The sequence below is a fragment of the Protopterus annectens genome, chromosome 8.part1 (assembly GCF_019279795.1).
Source record: "Protopterus annectens isolate FY-2018-M chromosome 8.part1, PAN1.0, whole genome shotgun sequence".
Taxonomy (NCBI): Eukaryota; Metazoa; Chordata; order Ceratodontiformes; family Protopteridae; genus Protopterus; species Protopterus annectens.
In genome coordinates, this window is record NC_056742.1 from 110294251 (window position 1) to 110316252 (window position 22002).

The window sequence follows — 22002 nt, forward strand, 5'->3', positions numbered from 1 at the left end:
CACTGAACTAGATAAAAGTGCTCTCTCAATGTCTTGTGACATAGAAGGCTAAAATACAAGTCCCCTTACCCTTCTTTTGGTAGATTCAATTCCTAGGTGACCACGATCCAAGATAGTAATGTACTTAGGTTGCAAGGACTTTGGAACAGTTACTTTCAGACCTTTCAATTATGATACCTTTGTCAGACAAAATCTCATCTCTGTATGGAAAATAAGGTTGCACTTCTTGAGGTAAACTAGATTGCTTTGACAGCCATCCTTGATCGATAAAGTGATTGAGCCTTTGTAAAACTGGATCAGTGGCTGTGTGATCTCAAAGCTCATCAAGATGTGTGGAAGAAGAATTTCTCACTTCCATGACTTCAAAATCAAGGTTGTCATTCTCATGCTGTTCTGTGGTATTTCTGGGCAATCTGGATAATGTATCAGCAAGATAAAGAAGTTTGCCTTTCTTATAGACAAGATTGAAATTGTACTTTTGCAATCTCAGCATCATACATTGCAGTCTGGCTGGGGCTGAATGCATAGGTTTTTTCAAAATAGTGACTAGCGGTTAGTGGTCTGTTTTGATCTAGATAGGTCTACCATAAACATAATCATGGAACTTTGAACATGCAAACACAATTGCTAAACACTCTTTCTCGATCTGGGCATACTGCATCTCAGTCTGGGTAAGAGTTCTCGATGCATAGGCAACAAGTTGATCTTCTTGCAGAATGACTGCACCAAGACCAAATTTCAAAGCATCACAGGAAAGTGTAACTGGTTTGTGAACATCATAGTATCTGAGAGTTGGTGGACTAGCAATTCTGCTTCAGGACATCAAATGTTCTTTGGTGTTGCTCTAACCAAGACCAGGATACATCTTTACGTGTCAGTTCTCTGAGTGGTGCTGAAAGTTGGCTCAAATCTGGAATGAACTTGTCTGTGTCAACTTTGAGCTGTTTGGGTTTGGCATTTATCCAAACAGTACAAAATACTTCATTCTTTGTCCTTAAATCTACTGCTTTGACCATTTCATGACACACCATCAACATAAAGAGTAGAACTGCCTCTGTCTAACTAACTCGTTTCCTAAAATGTTCCCTTTTAATAAAAGAATGTGGGCCTATTGATTTACAAAACCTTTTGAAATTATTCCATTTATTACATTTGTGGCATTGCTGACCAAAAGCTGAACACTTTTCCCTTTTAGATTCATGACTTCCACCACAGTTACGACAGTTGGCAATGAAACTGGGTTGGGGCCCATGATTTGAGTTTGTTGACTCACTCTTATGCTTCACTGAGACTGCAAATTTTATAATGTGCTAGAAAGTTCTGGGGTTTGCCAGTGAGTGCTGCATGGGTTACAGTTGCTGCCATGTGCTTGGTCCTGTTTCTTTTAACTATGTGCTGCGCATAAGCTTTATCACTGTGCCTTCTAGAGCTATTCTCATTTGTAGGCATATTTGTGTGCTTTTCTGTGAGCACATATATCTGACAAATCTCAATGGCCTTATTCAAAGTTAAATCACTGTCACAAAGCAAAATCTTTCTCACAGCATCATCTTTTATACCACACACAAGTCTGTCCTTTATCAGCTCATCCCTTAAGTTACCAAATCTGCACATTTTAGCTTTATTTCTCAGGTCAGTTATACATGCTGCAAAAGTTTCACCAGGCTTTTCATCCCTTGAATAAAATAAGTTCCTTTTCATTGTAACATTTGTCTGGGGGTTACACATTTCTCTAAATTTACATTTTAATTCATTACATCCGAGTGACGCCTCAAGTGTTTCTACAGTTAACTCCTACTGACGCCTCTAGGCATCAAATATTGCTTCTTCATGTTTGCATCAATAATTCCAAACCCATGTTATATACAAGGTTTTAAAAGATTTCATCTTAAAATTTACACAGTAGCAAACAAAACTGCATTAATATTTGAAATCTGTCTAGTTCAATAAAATAGATATTAACTGTTGTTTCTATGATATTAATTTATATCCATGTAATTTTCAGATTTTTCTAAAATATCTCAAGAGCTAGGTATCACAGACAAAACTCCTTAGCCTCATATGAAAGCTCTCAGGTAGATGAATAAAATGTTGCTAACAGTATTTGTGCATCTTGAGTGGTTGCTGAGATACTGTAAGCTGTTTACAAAATATTACAAATGTAATAGTTACTGTGTTTACTGTGATTTATAAAATTCAGTTTAAGACTTTGAACCCAAAGAATACTACCACTATGAAAATGGTTTGCACTGAAGAGTTTGCCATTTATACTTCTTCCATAATTTCTATGGTTCCAGAGATATGAACATTTATTTGAACTGGAAGGACATAATTTTAGCTTGTCAAAGTGCTGAGGCTCTGCCCATTGGAAGTTACAGTGCAAATTTCCTGAGCTCCATTGGCGTGAAAGCGTTAAGCACTCAGGGTCCTCCCTTGACTCAGCCAGTACAACAATATGACAGTTTCAACCCTCTTAAGCACAGACAGAAGACGCATACACAAATGAATATTACCTTTCAATGGTTTCTGATCCAGCTAAATTAAGCAGAATAAATGCTTTTGTACGGTCATCTTTATCAGAAAATGCAGCCTGTATGACAATATCATACTCTTGCTCAAACAATTCTCAGCAATATTACTGTCAAACAAAAGTGCACTGGGTTTTTGAAATCCGTCTGCCATGCCTACAAAGTATACACTAACACACTGAAAATATGGCCCTTGTAATTATGTTTGAACAAACTGTTCTGTGCACGTCTAATAAAATTCAAATGTACAATAAACTCTTTTATATGCTTTACTTTGTGAAATATGCGCTGTAATGGCTGTACTCTGAAAATATGCCTTGTAATGGCTATACTTTGCAAAATATGCCTTGTAATGGCTGTACTTTGCAAAACAACCTCACTGTAACACTGCACAGAGATGTGAACACTTTATACACTTCTGCTAACTCAGATATCTTTGCTTAATATGAAAATACATATGCTTTGAAAATGCAGTTGTTTCCCTTTATTGTACTAATTTTATGCAATACAGACTTTATTTCAAACATTTTTTGCATTAATTTGAATATTTTTATCAATATTGTACATATCTGTTTATGCAAAAATTATTTAGAACGTTCTGTATTCCCTGTTTCATATTATGTGAAAAGAAATAGTGCTGAGCAAGTTTTAATACCTGAAATTCGTTTCTGATCTGTTTTGTGAAGTATGCACATTTGGGAATGATCCACTCCTGTATATTCCACCAGCAACAGCATCCTTGGATAAAAATCAAATTTAATACATTTTTTATATAAGCCCGTATATATGAATTCGAACATGTAACTAGATACATCATCTTATATATATATTTAAGCCTAGAATTATTTCTATATTTAACATTTATATTGATTTTTATACATTTGAGTCATCCTTAACATTGTGCTTGCATTTTAGTGTGTTTAGATATATAGTGTTTATACTGTCATGTAGATTAAATTTAGTCCACAAATACACAGGATCACCATAGATTTTTATCCAAGGATGCTGTTGCTTTAAGAAATTTGGCGCACTTTTTGAACTGTGATAAATGCATTATGTATATAAGATTAAACAACTCTAACGGTATCAGTTCTGATGAAGATTGGATGTACCAATCGAAAGCGCTTAACTTGTGGATTTATTTTGTTCTTCGTGAGACTTTTCCTTGTGGTTTAAATAAAGAAGTACTGCACAGAGCTAATTTGTCTCAGCTGTTTATGAATAAGTGATTTCCAGCACCCGCACGAGCAGCGTCCTGACCAGCACTTCTGTACCTGTTTGTCTTCTGGTTTCGCTACCTTTTTTATTGTTCCTAGTGTTGACATGATCTAGATAGAGAAGTAGCAGGAAAACTTTACATTAGAAGAAAGAGAGAGATGCCAGTAACTCCAGACAATAAAACACATGATCAAGTGCATAGAGTAGTGATCCCTTACACTATCAATAATAAGAAAGTCTTAGAAGTAATTAATAAGAATTGGAATATCCTATTATTAGATGAAAAAATAAAAGAGATTGTGGGAGAAAGACCGAAGATGTGCTATAAAAATGCAACGTCACTTAAGAGACTACTTTGTTATGAAAAACATAGTAAACAGAAAGTAGATTCAGTAAGGAAGGGTACTTTCTCATGTCGCAGTTGCAACTAGTGTGCCTATATAGCTAATTGTAACATCTTTACTCACCCAGATACAGCACAAATATATACTTTTAATCATTATTCAGATTGTAAGTCTAGAGAATTAGTGTATTTAGCAGTGTGTCAGGAATGCACCAGTTTCTATGTGGGTAAAACCAATAGGACACTTAGAGAAAGAATTAGAGAACATTTATATGCCATCAATAAGTTGGATGAAAGGAATGCCTTGGCAAAACATATAGTACAGCAAGGGACAAGTCACAGATTTACATTTATGGTTTTGGAAATGGCACATAGGACAGTGAGATTAGGTAATATCAAGACCTTTACAGAGAAACAGGAAGGTAGATGGATTATTAAGTTACAGGCAGACAAGGGTCATGGTTTGTATGAGAGAGTTTCTCTAAAACCATTTTTAGCAAATCACCCTTTGACTCATTAATAGTATGAGAAATGATTAATTATAAGTAGGCACTCTTATATGATATATATACATATGTATTTTATAGAACTACATATATTCTACAAAATAAAGTTTTTAGAATGAAATGTTTTTAGAATGAAATGTTATATGTTTCTGTGTGTATGTGTGTGTGTGTGTGTGTGTGTGTGTGTGTGTGTGTGTGTGTGTGTGTGTGTGTGTGTGTGTGTGTGTGTATATATATATATATATATATATATATATATATATATATATATATTTTTTTTTTTTTTTTTTTAACACGTGTTTTTAGAATGATATTTTTTCAATATATGTATGTTCATTGGTTGCAGAGTTTGAAGTTATCTGGGTATGAATGTATTACACATACATTTTATGTGGAGTATGAATGAAGGGTTTTGATTGCTTTGTCTTTGTACCTTTAAAACACTAATGAACGCTTTAATCTAGAGAGTAATTTCATTGGTTCAATGGTTTTGTGTCACTATTTAAGAAGTTCTCCTGCCTTGTATTATTAAAGTCTGATGAAGCGTCCGAAGGGACGTGAAAGCGCTTACTTGTGGAATTAAAAGGTTAGCTTCGATTGTCGTGGTGTGCCTCTTTTTGTTTTTTATTCATTTGCAGTTCAAAAGATTTGCTGAAGAAAGTGACTTTACTTATGTCACAAGTAGTCCAGATTATCCGCAGTCAAATGGTTTGTCAGAACGTGCAGTTCAAAGTGCAAAGCAGTTAATTGAGAAGTCAAAATGAGATAATAGTGATGTTTTCTTGAATCTCTTGATTCTCAGAAATGTTCCTCGTGATAAACATCTTGGTTCACCTGCTCAGAGACTTTTGTCAAGACAAACCAGAACCACATTACCAATCAGTAGTCAATTTTTAGTTCCATGTGTCGAGAACAACAGGTCCGTGAAAGCCAATCTGAAGAAGTACCTATCCCAGAAGTCTTACTACAATAAGACCAGTAAACCACTCAATCCATTACGAGAGGGAGAAGTGGTAAGGATGCAAATTCCAAAGGTGTCGTGAAGAATATTGGTCCAGAGTCAAGGTCGTACATTGTAGAATCAGAAGGGGCAACTTTAGGAGGAATCAGAAAAATTTGAGACTGGTGTCTGAACCTATACCACAGCAGATAGTCTGTGAGAAAGACTCTTTATCTCAGAGTGAGTTGTCCGGTATTCCAATTCCACAGGAATTTCCAGAGGACATTTCTGTTCCTGTGATGAATCCAGAAGTTCCTGATACGAGTTGTGCACCGCAGACTGCCCCTGTTACTAAATTTGGTCCTGTTTTGTTACAATATATGGTCATATCTCTAAACCCTGTAGCAGATATGAAGCAACTTGGACATGAACATTGTGACTTGTTTCCAATGTATATAGTAATGCATATCTAGCTATGATATTGTTTTGCATAACAGGCAATCTTTTTAAGAGGAAGGATGTAGACTAATATGTGTGTATATACTTTTAAGAAGCTATCCAAGGCATTTGACAGAATAAGTTGGAACTTCCTATTCTCATTGCTTTCACACTTTAACGTCCCTAGGGACTTTATTAACATAATAGAAATCTTGTATAATAACTCTCATACATACCTCTACATTAATAGACTCCTTCCAGGTCCCATTAAAATAGCTAGCACAACACGACATGGCTGTCCACTCTCTCCACTCCTTTGTAATCTCTACATTGAGCCTCTCTTTCTCTATATTTCACATAAAACTTTCCATTCAGTTCCATCCAATTCCTAACCTATATCATAAAACATAAGGCAGGAAACCCTCACCAGCCCAAATATAAAACATTTAGAAACAGGAAAAACTTTGATGCTGCTATATTCCAAAATGAATTAAAAGCAGTTGACTGGTCAAAACTAAAAAATCTAGCATTAGAGGAGGCCATAGATCACTTTAACACTAAATTCCTAAGTATCCTTGATTCCCATGATCCAGCACGTACAATAAAAACTAGATCAAATACAGCACCATGGCTCACAAAAGATATCAAAGCAAAAATCAAAACTAGAAATAGAGCCTGCTCCAGCTGGAGAACAACCAAAGCCCCACTTGACCATCTAAAATATCGTCAACTCAGGAATGATACAAAAAATCTATTTTACTGGATAAAAAAGCTTCTACCAAAATCTCCTACAAAAACACCACAACAACCCTCAAAAGTTCTGGGCAGGCTTAAATCAACTACTTTGTCCAGGTTACTCCACCACCCTAACCCTGGCTAACTACACCCATAGCTCCCCAGAGACAATAGCTAGTGCCTTTAATAACTTCTACACCCATAGCTCCCCAGAGACAATAGCTAGCACCTTTAATAACTTTTTCACTGAAACAATCCAATCCCTAGCAAATCAACTAACCCCCTCTAACTTAAACCACATGCCTAATCTACCTAATAATCACCTGGAATTTGGCTTCCAACCAATATCCACTAGTTTTATCAAAACACTTCTAAAAAATCTAAAACCTAACACCCTCGCTGCTGACCTCCTCCCTGCAGAGTACCTGCAAATAGCTGCCTGCAGATGCCATTGCATATCCCATATCTATCCTCATCAACAGAACCTTATCCGAAAATGCTATCCCCTCCCTCTGGAAAATATCTCACGTCATCCCACTCCATAAAGGTGGTAGCTCCTCAAACATATCCAACTATAGACCCATTGCCATTCTTTCCCCACTAGCCAAAATAATGGAGTAATGCGTACACAAGCAACTAATGCAATACCTTTCACAGAATAACTTATTATCCAACTCCCAGCATGGTTTCAGGCCATACCACAGCACCATCTTAGCCCTCCTTTCCTTTACTACTGCCATAAACCAAAACAGGAATGACAATAGGCTAACCTCTGCCTTTGACATGGTCAACCATGAACTTCTCATTCTTCCACTAAAATCTATTTCTCTCAACAAGCCCGCTATCCAGTGGTTCCAGTCCTACCTGACTGGTAGACAGCAGGCGGTACTATGGCAGGGCAAACTCTCCAGCAAGTTACCTCTCACACTTGGTGTCCCTCAAGGGTCCATACTAGGTCCACTACTCTTCTCTGTTTTTATCAACAGCCTCCACACTGCTATCCCTAAAACCACCTGCATCCAATACGCAGATGATTCCACTCTCATCTGCTCAGCCACCTCCCCATCCGACTTGCAAATCTTAACCCAAAATACATTTAACACTATCAAGAACTGGCTCACCAATCAACGCCTACTTCTGAACCCCAGTAAAACTAAACTTCTACTCTTCTCTCCCACTAGTAGATCCACCACACTTTCATTCTCTGTCACATCTAACAATGGTACCACTATTTCCCCAGATAATCACACCAAACTGCTAGGGGTTATCATAGACAATAATCTCAAATTTGACCTACAGGTCAACAAAACCATACAGACCATCAATAAGAAGCTTGGATCACTGTATAGAAACAAGACATTTTTAACCCTACTGGCTAGCACTGCAATTGCCCGATCACACCTACTCTCTACTCTCTTATATGCCTCACCTGTACTCTCAAACCTCAACAAATCCGAACTAGGTAAGCTGTCCCATAGCTACAATCATATTGCCAGATTCTCCACTGGCTCCACCTATAGAGCCCACCACTGCCAGAACCTTAAACAACTAGAGTGGCTAGAACTGCCCAGCTTAATTCAATTCAGTCAGCTCTTAATAGTACACAAAAGTTTGTACCACCCTGATGATACCCCCTCACTTAAAAATATTATTAAGCCATATAGCAATCTTAGATCCCTACGGTCAGCCAATAAACTACTGGTCCAAACCCACAAAGCTAATAACTCTGCTGGTGAATCCCTGTTTGCCAACTTCATTGGCAAAACCTGGAATTCGTTGCCAAACTATATAACCCTACAATCCTCCAAAAGTCTCTTAAAAAAAACCTCAAACAGTATCTCAAAGTGAATTGGCTATGCCCATGTACCAACCCTGATTATGTTATAAACTAAAAGCATATTCTGCAATTATCATAACTTGTAACTACATCACCAAGCTCTGCTTCCAATCTGATGTCTCTTACTTTTAATTGTCTGTCCATGACAATTGTGAGTCCCTACTAGGGAACACTACTAACCCATTGTATATAATCACTTTGTTTTTATAATTGTTTGCTAACTTTTGTGTAATCTATGTAAGTTTGTGTTTGTGGAGCTTTTCTCCCCGGGCCTCCGCTGAAAATGGACATGTATCCAGTTGGACTATCCCGGTAAACAAATGTAAAATTAATAAATAAATAATAGAGTCTTAAATTCTAAAGTATGCTGTCTGCCTTTGCGGATGATCTTAACATCTACTTCGAATTTCTTAACTCAGACCTTAAGAAACTGTAAAAGCAATAAATGAATATTCGGATGTTTCAAATTACCCAGTTAACCAGCAGAAATCTCACATCTTCCCCATCAACCCCCTAAGTCACAGGGAAACCTACTTTTCAGACTCTCCCTTCAAAATAATATACTCAATCAAATACTTAGGGATTTCTTATGATCATAATCATCTATGTTTCAAAACAATGTAAATAAAGTATGGTCTGGTATCACACAAGATCTACACAGATGGAGACAACTGAAATTATCCACGCTGTCAAAAGCAGCAATAATTAGAATGAATATTCTGCCTAAATTACTATGCCACTTTAACTCATCAGTCTCAACCATCCCAAAATACTTTTTTCAGAAAATAAACAAGGAACTCGCTAAATTCATATGGTACCCCAAGTCTGTTAGAATATGTTATTCAAAGTTAATATAGCCTAAAGAAAAAGGAGGTTTGAGTCTTCCTGATTTCCAACTTTATCATAAAATTATTTGCGCAATTAGACTAATATTAATTTCTAACTTCTCAACTGACAGAGAACCTTGGTCTCCAACTTGGGTTAGGATCTGGCATCAACATGTGCTCACAAATAATGTTAACCCCAAATCCATTCCCTTCATTACCCCAAAAAATATTAGGAATGTCAAAGTGAATAACATCATGAAATATAAAAATAAAGGATTCCAGGATTTGATAAAATCTCTGAATCTAGATAATATCTTACCACTCCTTCAATCGATCCATTTAAACCCAAATATAAAAATTAATAACAAATCTGTAAACCTAACGGTATTTCCTTTAATCAAGGATTGTATGGTATTGGATTTCTATAAGCATAAAGAAGAAAACACTGCAGAAACTGTGTGAGGCACTAAAGGTGAATAAAAAATATTTCATCTTACTATGACAGATTAGGGAGACAGTTTCACCAATAATCAGTGGCACACTTATTAATGAAATAGATATAAATAAGATACTAGATATTTTTGAAAACTTATCTAGCAGGAAGAAACTACCCTCTAAAACATACAAGCTTATCACTGCTATCAATTACGATAGCTCATTACTATTTTGAAATTACTGGGACACTAGAGGAAAGATGCTTACAAAAGATCAGAAACTCCAAGCAATTAACTCTACTATTAGTTTTTCCCCATTTAAGAAAATGGTTTAGACACAATTAATGATTAACAATAATGTTTACTATACTCCTACAGTTTTGAACAAATTCGATCCTAATACATCTTCTTCATGCTCATGTTGTTCATATCCCCAAGCAGACCTTCTACATGTATTATGGTTTTGTAAGTATTCACAAAATCTATGGGGATCTCTTAAGGTACGTCTTGAAAAGATGGGGTATTATAAATCAACACTATCTTGGGAAGTAGCCATTCTCCACATATTAGACTCCAAATTTCCCAGACTGGAATCACATATACTAATTACAGCTTGCTCACTAATTAAACTCTATATAACCAAAAACTGGTTAGATCACACCTAACTTTCTTGGCAGGGGTTTAGAACCATGGCAATAACATATATATCTTCTCAAAGACTAATTATAACTAACTTTAAAAAATGGGAGTATTATCAGAAATACTGGAATTTACTGGTCAAACATATCTTGGATATATGACAATGTTATTGCTCATGTTATTGAGTCTTACTTTAAGGTATCTAGGATTGAGTCAAGCCCACACATATATACTTAATCATGAGCGTATGCCTTTACATCGTATTAAGGACCCAGAAAGAGTAGAAAGAGTAGACTCATAAGTTTGGTTTTCTCTCTTATAGACTTACCTTAGTAGCACTGTTGTAGATATTGTACATAATTGATTATTTTTAGTAAAGCGCTGTTTATAGTTATTGTTGCTATTATTTCAACTATTTGTGTGACCAGCATTGTTTTCTTCTTCTTTTGCATGTCTAACCGCTTGTATTTGGTGCACAAGTTAATAAAAATGGCATTTTAAAAAAATAAGCTATCCAAGGGCTTGCACAAGTGTATAAATACTGAGCAAGTGCAAGTTTGACTGTCATTTTGTAGTTAGCTGTTGAGATGTAAGCATATATGTATGTAAGCTCTGTCTGTTAACTAGTATGTTCGTATTTAATGATGCTGCTATCCATCCTGATGTGTTTGCATGTATTAAAGCATCTGAACGAAACCCCAAGCCTTCTTGTTATATGTGTTAGAACTGAACGAGCGACAGTGGGTATGCACACCTGAGAAGTGGGGCACACTTTGAATGCTGTGTAGATTGGGTGCAGGATGCCTGTCATGCATTGGTGAGGCTGTGTGCTCAGACTGTACCTCTGATAAAGCCTCTGTAATGGTGCATGTGGATGACCCCATCCCAGTAGTGTTGCAGACAGTGCCACTGTGTCATCAGACTGTGCAACTTGCATCTTGACATCATTGACAGACACAGCTGCCCCACTGACATCAATCCTATGTTGTTCTGTTGTGCTGGCCCCCCAGCAATGGAACCTGTGAAAGCATAAACACATGTGACCATTTTCAGCCCAAACACATATGTCTTTATAACCCCCTGTAACATGTATAGATTGGCAGATATACATTGTCATGCAGATTGTTGCAGCTGCAGACCAGGGGAAACAGATATAAAGGTGAGTCTTCATCATCCCTTTCTTTTAAGCATATTAACCTGGTGAATTCCTTACTGACTCCTGAGTATTTGCTGACAGTCCACCTCCCATATTCAAGCCACCCTGGGTGTGAAAGGGCCACTACCTGTCAAGAGATACCAAAAATGCCTCAATCTCATTGAGGCACTTCAGTGTTTGTGGTCCACTCCCAGTGACAGACATGTCTTTTCTTTAACAAGGAACATCATATCAGTAACCCTTTATCACACTTGTTGTAGACAGCTATTATGGCCACACAGATCATTCACATCTTGTACCAGTCCTTTCCATGTCTGGTCCTAAAAATGCTTGCCTGCAGCTCCTTTACCCAGGCGGCACATGCCACATGTGCAGAAGGCCTGCTGTACTACTTCATTCTCTTGACTATTAAAGTTTTCCAGGAGTTGCTTAACTTAGGTGGTCATACCATTATATGTGCCTCTGTGTGCAAAACATGTCAGTCAATCTACAGAGGCTTTTCTGAACCTCCATTATCTCCAGTTTCTATATTTGTAAGTGATGTTGTGAAACCTGGCAGCATTACTTCTTATTACATTAACAAGGGTTAGTGTGGTAGTTATGTTAATGAAGCCACTTAGCGCCATTGTTTTTGAGTCACTGCCAGCATACTATGCACTATCTATAAATGGTGGCACTAGCTGTATATATATATATCTAAGTAACATGAAGCATGTGACCTGTATGATTGTACTTATGGCATGTATACACCAACAGTGGCATAGTATAGCACTGCAGTCATATCACAGCACCAAGGTGTAGTGCCATGTGTTACCACTGCAGTGTAGCACTACTTTGCATGTCATATCATTCAAAAATGTGCATCAATGCTCACAAGGATCCATTGTGCTCCTCAAATTGACATGATTAAGTGGTCATGGCATGAGCTGGATGGAATATTGAGTGATGCCACTGGTATCAGTCATTCTGGATAGCAGTGGCAACATAGGTATAGTGATCCGAAGTAATCCCACTCTGACCTACTTCACCAGTGGGAGGCAGAGTTTCAGGGGAGCTTGAAGTGTATTCTAAGTGTGTTTTCTTATTACCATTGTCTCTTGTTTTATTACCTATTGCATGTTTACACTTAAGAGCACAAACTTTGTTTCTCAGCAGTAGAACAGAAGCAATTAAATATGACTGCATGCTTCAGAAGGTGGGAGCATACAGTGTGTGCATGACATCTGTGCTAGTCCACTGTATAATGGTGATTGTGTTTGTAGCATATGTGTAATAATTTTTTCCACTTGCTTCATCTTTCTTCAGATGCAGTTGTGGAAGTGAGGTAAGGCCACATTCACCTCAGTCTGTGTTATCTTTCCCAAATTCCCAATTACCCCCAAGCAGAGTCTTGATAAGTAGCCTGCTCATGGTCATATAGTAGGCAAACAAGGATGATGTTGCTGCAGGTGACCCGGAGGAGTGCACTGCTGCCTTCTGTGTCTGCTTCTCAGAAGGATGGTGAAGACTCCTGAAACTGGACCAGAGAACTCTAAAGTGGGATGCCAGTGCATGTTGCAGGGGCTGGTGGTGACCAAAGTACACCAGCAATTGTATGTCCAATTTCACAATGTAACTGGCGGAGTCATTCAAATAGCAGACCCCATTCATTGGGCTGGTAGGGGAGCAATCTGCCTATAAATTACTGCAAGGTCCATGAGGACAGCCACGGCAGGATGTAATTCAACAATTTTATTTAGTATTCCTCATGAAATAAACTTGATAAGATAGTACTTATTTATTTAGATCTCTTATTTCTTCGATTAAAATCATCCTATCCAAATAATAAATATTAATAGACCTTCTCATACTAAAAAATACTCCTATATTCTAATAAAACATAAACCTACAATGTACATGTAGTTTTTATCATACATTTAGCCAGTCTTAAAATTAATTAATATGCTGTCCTAGTATTTATGTTAAAAATGATAAAATTCAAACTTGCATGGCTCCAGTTTGTAATAATTAATTCTTAGATGCTCATAAAGTCAAGGCACTACTCAGAGAAACTTTATGATTTATTCCTGATGGACTAGTATGTTTAAAATGATGTTTATATGTTTATACGTGTAACAAAATTTTTGAAGTGAATACCTGTAAAAGTATATTTAATTGACTATTGAGTTTCACATGATATTAATGTGAGCCTTTCTAAGTCAGCCTTTTTTGTTTTCCCTGAATTCTGAAGAATTACAATGACATTGAACAAAAGAGCTGTCTTATCAAGGTTATTTCTTGAAGAGTGCTAAATATATATATTTTTAATTATATCCTGCCTTGGCTCTCCTCATGGCACTTAGAGTGAGTGGGTTTTCTTTTTGGTGTCACATTTCTGTTGGAGCAAGTAGTTTTACCAGAACATTTACCACCCAGGTGAATGATTCTTGGGTATGTTACCTTCTGGGTTGGTCTGGCATCCAGCGATGCCCATACCTCACCATGTTTGTTTCCATTCAGCTATTATCCCTGCCTTGTATATCATTCTCTATTATTTGTTGATTTTCCACTTTCCTCTGTAAGCATTTTGTCTACCCCTTTGTATGTATGTATGTATGTATGTATGTCCTTCACTGTACTCCCCAGGTTTTGTGTATACAATTTGTTTCTATCTGTGTTTCTTGCCTCTTTGTCTCTCCCTGTTACCTCCCCTTCTCTCTCTACTACATCCTTAGTCATCCTTCATTACCTTCCCTACCTATAGTTCTGCATCAATTACAAAAGGGGTGCTTTCTTAAGAAAATAAAATTATCCTTCCTTTCTTCCTCCTACCTTTCGTACCTTCTGTGTTTCCTTCTGCTTGGTCTTTTTCCGTTTCTTACTTTTTCTCTCATTCATATGATAAAAAGGATTGCCACTTTACTGTGCACAACACACACACACGCACACACACGCGCACACACACACACACACACACACACACACACACACACACACACACACACACACACACACACACACATGCATATTCATGTATATGTTGGCTGCTGTGCTGCCCTTCCACTGGATGATGCGAACTTGCAGTTGTGTGGTGCTACATTTAACATGTGAGCATACATTATTCATTCATGCTTCCCTGCTTTGTCTTTCAAATTTTTGAGATTTGACACACGTTACTGTAGTGCTGCTCCTACCACAGAGCAGTTTAACACTGTTTTTCCTGTTATAGCTACATTTCTGTTTAATTATGCTGTTCTTTGCTCTGAATACCTAAGCGTTTCAATGCCTCATACATGTCTGATTATCCATACAGCTCTTCATGCAGTGCCTTTCTTGAAAATTAGTCCTGAGTGGCTAGAATCCTAACCCATACAGGTACAGGGTTAGTTTCATTTAGTTATTGCAGAATGTTTGTGTTCTGAGGTATTTAGTCTCAAAGTATCATAATAGATAGCATGTTTAGCAGATAGCTGAAGAAATTATGTCATCCATTGAAGGGTTAATGTGATGAACAATGCTTGTTTAAGGGGCGGCACATGCCTTGATCTAAACTGATATCTTTGCTTAGATATCCAAATAAGAATAAAAACCTGCATCCTCCTTAAATCTAATGCAGATAGGTAGGCACAGAAAGCATAACATGAATAACATGTATCTATCACCTTCTTTTTCCTCAATTTTCTCCAATTTTCAACATTAGATGAAATGCAGATATATAGAAACTGCAAACTGAGGACATGGCATTGTCTCCAGAGTAATAATTTGACATGTCAGGACCTGCTAAAGTGAATCCTGAAACATGAAGACTGAATGGCCGAAAAATGGACTTGTATATACAAAGTCCAAGATGGACATTTCTCAGAATATTTCCTTTTCTCCAAGGTATGGTGATCTCAGAGTTGGTATATATGTTAATTTAATTTAAGTTCATTTAATGGAGATTAGCACTTTTCTTGGCACTCAACATTTCAAGTGCCGCCATTGCAATGGGGAGCCTACTTCCAGTATTACTCACTGAGCTTTATGCATCTACACTGGTTCCCTTGCATGACTGAGCAACTTTGCTTAAGTTACAGATCCTTGATCACAGGTCCTCAAAAATAAGTTATTTCAAACACAAGCATCAAATTTTGTGACTCTGAAGCAAAGCTTATTCCAGCTTGGGCTATGTTACCTTTTCCTAGTACTCTTTCAGATGACATTTTATTTTTCATCATTTAGTGGCAGATGTTTTTCAGTGGATCAGTTTTCATGATACTAAGCAGACACTGAATTCCATAGCAGTAAATTCAAAGAGAAAGTAAATTTTGCTGTGCACAAAACTGGACAGTTAGGGTTTTTCAAAGAAAGATGACAATTTTTTGTTTCTTTTCAAAGATTAACTTTCATTATAACTAGTTGAAAACATTTACAACAGTTTTAGAAACAGGGAAAACCCAAAACAAATCTCACCTGCTGCACAGCAGATACTGAATTAATGCTTCTTACCAGAAGTCCTACCTGAATGGAATGCTAAAGTGGTATGTTTTCACAGGGTGGCAAGACCTCCTGACCCTGCACAGGTCATTTTCACCCTTCCTGACTTATTTGCTGTTAGCTTCATGAAGGGCATTCATTGAATTAGCACTTATTATTACTGCTTTTGCCTTTTCCTATAGACTTTCAGTACAAAGTGCTGGAAGCTACTTTTCATATACTTTCCAAATCTGAAGGCTCTGATTTCAGATACTTGTATTTAAATTTTTGGCAAAAGATCATTGCCTTGAAGAAGGTGGAAGCCATTACCTAACTCTCAGTTGTAAATCTGTGTATGTTCCTCAGAGATGACAAGCCAGGCATTATTTGTTTGTCGGAAGCAGAGTTTAGATCTGGTCTCTCCTTACAGGTGTGTTAGAGATTCTTTGCAATATTCCACTTGTATGCTGGGCGTGAGTTATTTCAGGCTGTTTCTTGATCAGATCACCTTCAACAGCTGAAGTTATATATACCCCTTTCTAGCTGTTTTTCCCTCTGGTCCATCAACTCTTTTTGAAAACAAAAACATTGATGTGCTCTCAGATACAATACTTGAATTCCATGACTTATAGTGAGCATCTGTAAAATTTCTGATGCAGAATACTTTGTAGTGTTTTTGTAAACATCATTAACACATTCTTGTTGCAGCATTAACACATTCTTGTAAACATCATTAACACATTCTTGTTGCAGCATTAACACATTCTTGTAAACATCATTAACATTCTTGTTGCAGCATTAACACATTCTTGTAAACATCATTAACACATTCTTGTAAACATCATTAACACATTCTTGTTGCAGCATTAACACATTCTTGTAAACATCAACACATTCTTGTAAACATCATTAACACATTCTTGTTGCAGCATTAACACATTCTTGTAAACATCATTAACACATTCTTGTAAACATCATTAACACATTCTTGTTGCATCATTAACTATTGCTCATCATTTACTGTCATTTTATTAGATGAATGATGGGCTCATGATGTCATTGATTTGGCAAAATCTTCCTTCAGTACTCATATATCTAACTTTTTTCCTTCTATTTTCCCACTGTTTTGTTATATTGACAAATACACAGAATATTTTTAAACACTTTATAATGTTGTGTCTTTTGGCTTATCTTGGTTAGGGGTCTCCACAGCGGAACTCCGGTCCGCTAATGTTTGGTAGTGGATTTTTACGTGCAGAGTTACCAGCCCTGATGCACAACCTTCAACGAAGGCACGCCCATTCATGCATGCCTCCACACAGAAGATGCTCTAGCTGAGAATCAAATGGGATAACGTCTTGCTGTGAGGCGACAACACTACCGCAGCACCACTATTAATTCTAATAATCATCATGGTTTGTATTCAGCCTGTCAGATGACAGGTAGAGACAATGACTATCTTGAGTATGCCGGTCAGTATCCCTCCCCAGAGTCCTAGCTGTTGTGTATATGAGACAACTGAGCTTTAAGGCAGGCAGTAGAATAGCATTAATCTTATGAGTACAACTCTGCAAGGAGAAGACAGGTTATAGTAAGTCTACTTAGATATGCTTATGGAGTCCATCCCTCACACAATGTCCCTTCTGTGGTTGATGGACAGCTGGGATTTCTAACAAGATTCTTCATTTTTTTGTAAAATAATTATACAAGGACTTGACATCAATAACATTCTTTCAAGACAGTATAGCTGGGGTTGACAGGGATTACCTCAACCATTATACATTTTATTGTTCCTAGAAGATAAACTGAATCTCTGTATTAGTCAACAAGAACTGAGGAGAAGTTATGTGTGGTTTTATACGTCCTCCACCCATTTCTTTCAACCAAGTATACCATCTGTCAGATCAGATAACATAATATTTGTTTGTTAGTTAAACAAACAAAGGGAAAGTGTAAAGATTCTGCACAGAAAGGTAATGTGGATTATGCATTCAAACTGCTGGCATCTGACAGGCATACATGGATTTAGTTGGACAGCCTTTTCCTTTGTTCAAGACTAGGATAGACAAGTAATTTCTAAAAGACAACATTGTTAAGGCCAGAAAAATGATAAGGAATGGCCAAACCCCCTGAAATATTGTCAGCAAGCTTCCCAAGGTGATGACCTTTATAGCGGAGCTACAAAATGTTGTGTTTATCAGAGAAGAGTGGTACACTAAATAACTACACAGCTGGGATGCCATCAGAACTGCCTGAATAAACAGGAGGAGTAATGACAGAACAGGAATAATTACTATATTAAAAATAAAATGTAAAGGTGGAAAGTAAGCCTGAAGGAAACAAAAGTCCATAAGTTACTTTGAAGAATTGAAAAAAATGCAGCTCACATAGGTTTATATGCAAATCTCATTATTGGAGAGTGATCTGGGCAAGTTGATTACAGACACTGTGTAACTGATGACTAAGTAAAATGGGGTACTTTAGGGAAACTGAATATGACAAATGTTAACTGGAATAGCTTGGCTGCTGCTACACCCAGGAGCAGGAAAATAAGTGAAGTCTTGAATGGTGGACATGACTCATACTAATAGGAATGGAAACAAAAGCAGAGACAACAAGCTTTAAACTTATATTGATGAGTGGGATAGCAGGAGACTATTGCAGAATGGATAGTTATTTGGTAGTAAATTAGTCTGAAGAATTGTGGCTCTCACAAAACTGAAGTGTCAAGACTAGCTAAACTGAAATGAGGAAACTACACTTTAGGATGTTTGACCAATAAAAAAGTTACTGTGTCTAACAAAAGATCTAACAAATAATAAATTGCATGTCAAAAACATACCTCTCAACCTTTTAGAGCAAGAATTCTAGACAAAGCCAGAAATAATGGTGGGCAAAGGCCCAAAAATCGAGGACAATTTTTCAATACTGCTCTTATAAACTTAGAACATTGATAGAATAGCAGGTTTGGCATAGTATGCATTTTCTGAAGGACATGAAGTCCAAAACTCTAATCTTTGTCATTATTTAGGGACATCAGTCCTTAATAATTTGCCAGAAACCATAAATGCTATGAGGAACAAACCTAAAGTATGAGGCAAATCAAGTGCCTTTCCCTGGACAGTTGAATGATATGATCAAAGAACAAAGGGGAGTCACTAACAATGCCATCTAGGAAGCAACATTTCTTGTTGCAAAGCAAGTCAGGATGAAATGTACAAGATTATACTGAAACACTGTTTTCAACAAAACACATCTGAACACTCTTTTGTAGAAAACAAACTTTCTTTAAAATGATTCATTAAAAAAATGAATTACCTACTGAATTCAGAAGTCTAATGGCTCTACATCCAGATATTCTGCTTTAATGTTCATAGGTGTTTACTAGGCTAATGACCACAACGGCCTTTTTAAACCTAAGCATGCATCCCAAATCTCTGGCAAGTTCTAATACCCTTGATAAGTGTAAGCAGGGGCTTGGGAGATGAAACATTTACAGGCTAGGGTCTGGGATATGAACCATTTACAGGTTGCCTGTGTCCATTAGAGACATAGTTACCAAACCAGGGGTGAATTTCATGTTCCTCATCCGATTGTCCAGGTTGCACTTGAATTGGGTTATGGAGAAACTCTGCTTCACATGGATGGGGAGCCTGTTCCAGAGATGAGGTAATCTCTGGGATACATACCTGTCTCTCCAGCAGGTCCTATTTATATCACAGGCAAGGTTTAAGTATCTGTAATGGATAATTCTGGTGCTGTTTGTTTTGTGAATATGCAGGAGGTCCATCAGAGTGGGGTCTTCAAATGCCAGGCATACATTTCCCCTCAAAAGCCTGTAGCAGATAGAATACTGGGATAGAGCCTTGAGACTGTCTGCATAGGACATTTTACTTAAGTCCTGTATTCTTTTAGTGAGGAACCTCTGTGGACATTCCAACTGTTAGATATGCTTGGTTAGGTACATACCAAAGGGGGCATTGCACTTAATGACAGGTCTGATGAATGCTGAATACAGTGGAACAATGATTTCCTTGGACTTAGATGCCATACCTTTGTTTATAAATTGCACAACATAGAATGATTTCCTCACTACTCTAGGCACATGATGTTCAAAGGCTAGGTTATGTGTATCTCTAAGTCCCTGACTACTGGGTCAACTCTAAGGGGTATGTTGTCAATATGATAGTTACCCAGGGTGGATGACTTCCCAAAGGAAACTAGTATGCATTTGTTAGTATTTAGATTTAGTCCATGGCTCTGACACCAGTTGTTTGTCTGCCTCAGACTCTCCTGGAGAACATTTGTGTTAGTGTGGGAATCAATGGCAGCTCCTAATTTCTAATCATCTACAAATTTAGTCAGCCAGAGACCCCTAACATTGGCCTTGACTTCAGAGAAGTAAATGCCAAAAAGGAGTGGTCCAAGGAGTGATCCCTGAGGGACTCCACTTGTGACTGGCCTCTTTGTAGTGGTGGAATCCCCAGTTCTAACTTCCTGGGTCTTGTCTGTGAGCCAATTGGCTATTCACCAGGTAACATACGGGTTTGTACCTAAAGTCTTGAGTTTGTCAACAATTTTTGAGTGGGGTATTGTGTGAAATGCCTTGGCCAGGTCAAGGTAAGTAGTGTGAACTATTTTGCCCTCATCCATTGCTTTGGTGACCTTCTCAAAGAAGTCCACCAGATTGAGTAGGCATGATCTGCCCTTGATAAAGCCAAACTGGGTTGGGTCCAGTGTCTGGAGATTTCCTATGTCATTATTGATCATGTCCATGATAATTCTTTCCATGGCTTTACATATAAGACTAGTGAGACTTATGGGTCTGTAGTTTCCAGGGTCTGTAGATGGCCCACCTTTGTGCAGAGGGATGGCTGTAGCTGTTCTCCATTCATGAGGCATGATGCCTGTTTAGAGGCTATAGTTAAATGTTTCATACCATTTAGAAGGCATCCTGGGATATTGTCTGGGCCCATTGATGCAGTGTTTTTGGTCTTAGAGAGACCATTGAAGACCTGTTTTCGAGTGATAGCAGGGGGAGTTATATTTGGTGATATTTCCTAAGGGAAGGTTGAGGGGGAGAGAGGGGTAAAATTGGAGCTGAATTTACCAGCCAGTAGCTTTGCTCTATCTTCTGGCTCAGTATAGGTGGGTCCATTTACAATGAGCTCTGCACACAATTGTGTATTGCCTTTAAGGTTGCAGAAATAGCTAAAGAATGCCTCGTGGTTGTCCTTGGCCTGAGAGGCCAAATTCACCTCAAATTTGCCTTTGGTAGACTGTATTTGTCCTCTGAGATGCTTGTTTAGATTGAGAGTGCTTTTATCCTGCTGGGTGCTGCACTTCCTAATTATTGTCATGATTTTCTTCCTCCTGTTATACAGCCTATTGATTTTGTGATGCCACTAGGGTGGCTTGTTTTTTGAGTTAGCTCTGTACTTCTTCCTAATGTGTACAGCTACCTCTATGCAGCTATGAACATGCTTGTACATGGTTTCTGTGAACAGTTCTGCATAGACAGCAGTGTTCTCAGGGTTTATAGGGGCTTGAAATTTTTCCAGGTTATCACTTAATAGCAGGAGGTTAGCCTTAGAGTAGTTCCTGAATATTCCAGGTTTAGCTGGGGGTCCAGGTTTTAATTTTACATCAAAGGAGACCATTCTGTGGTTTGACCTTACCAGGGAAGGCATTACAGTAGGGGGTGTGCAGCACTCTCCCATATTAGTGTGGACCAGATCCAGTATGGCTGCACCCCTGGTTGGTGTTTTGACTACCTGTTTCAGGGAGTTTGTGTTTACAAAATCCAGGAATTTCTGTGTCTGTACATTTGGTGTCGTATAGGATTCCCAGTTAATAGTGGGATAATTAAAGTTGCCCATTATTTTTTATTTTATTTATTTTACATTTGTTTGCCGGGCTAGTCCAACTGGATACATGTCCATTTTCAGTGGAGGCCCGAGGAGAAAA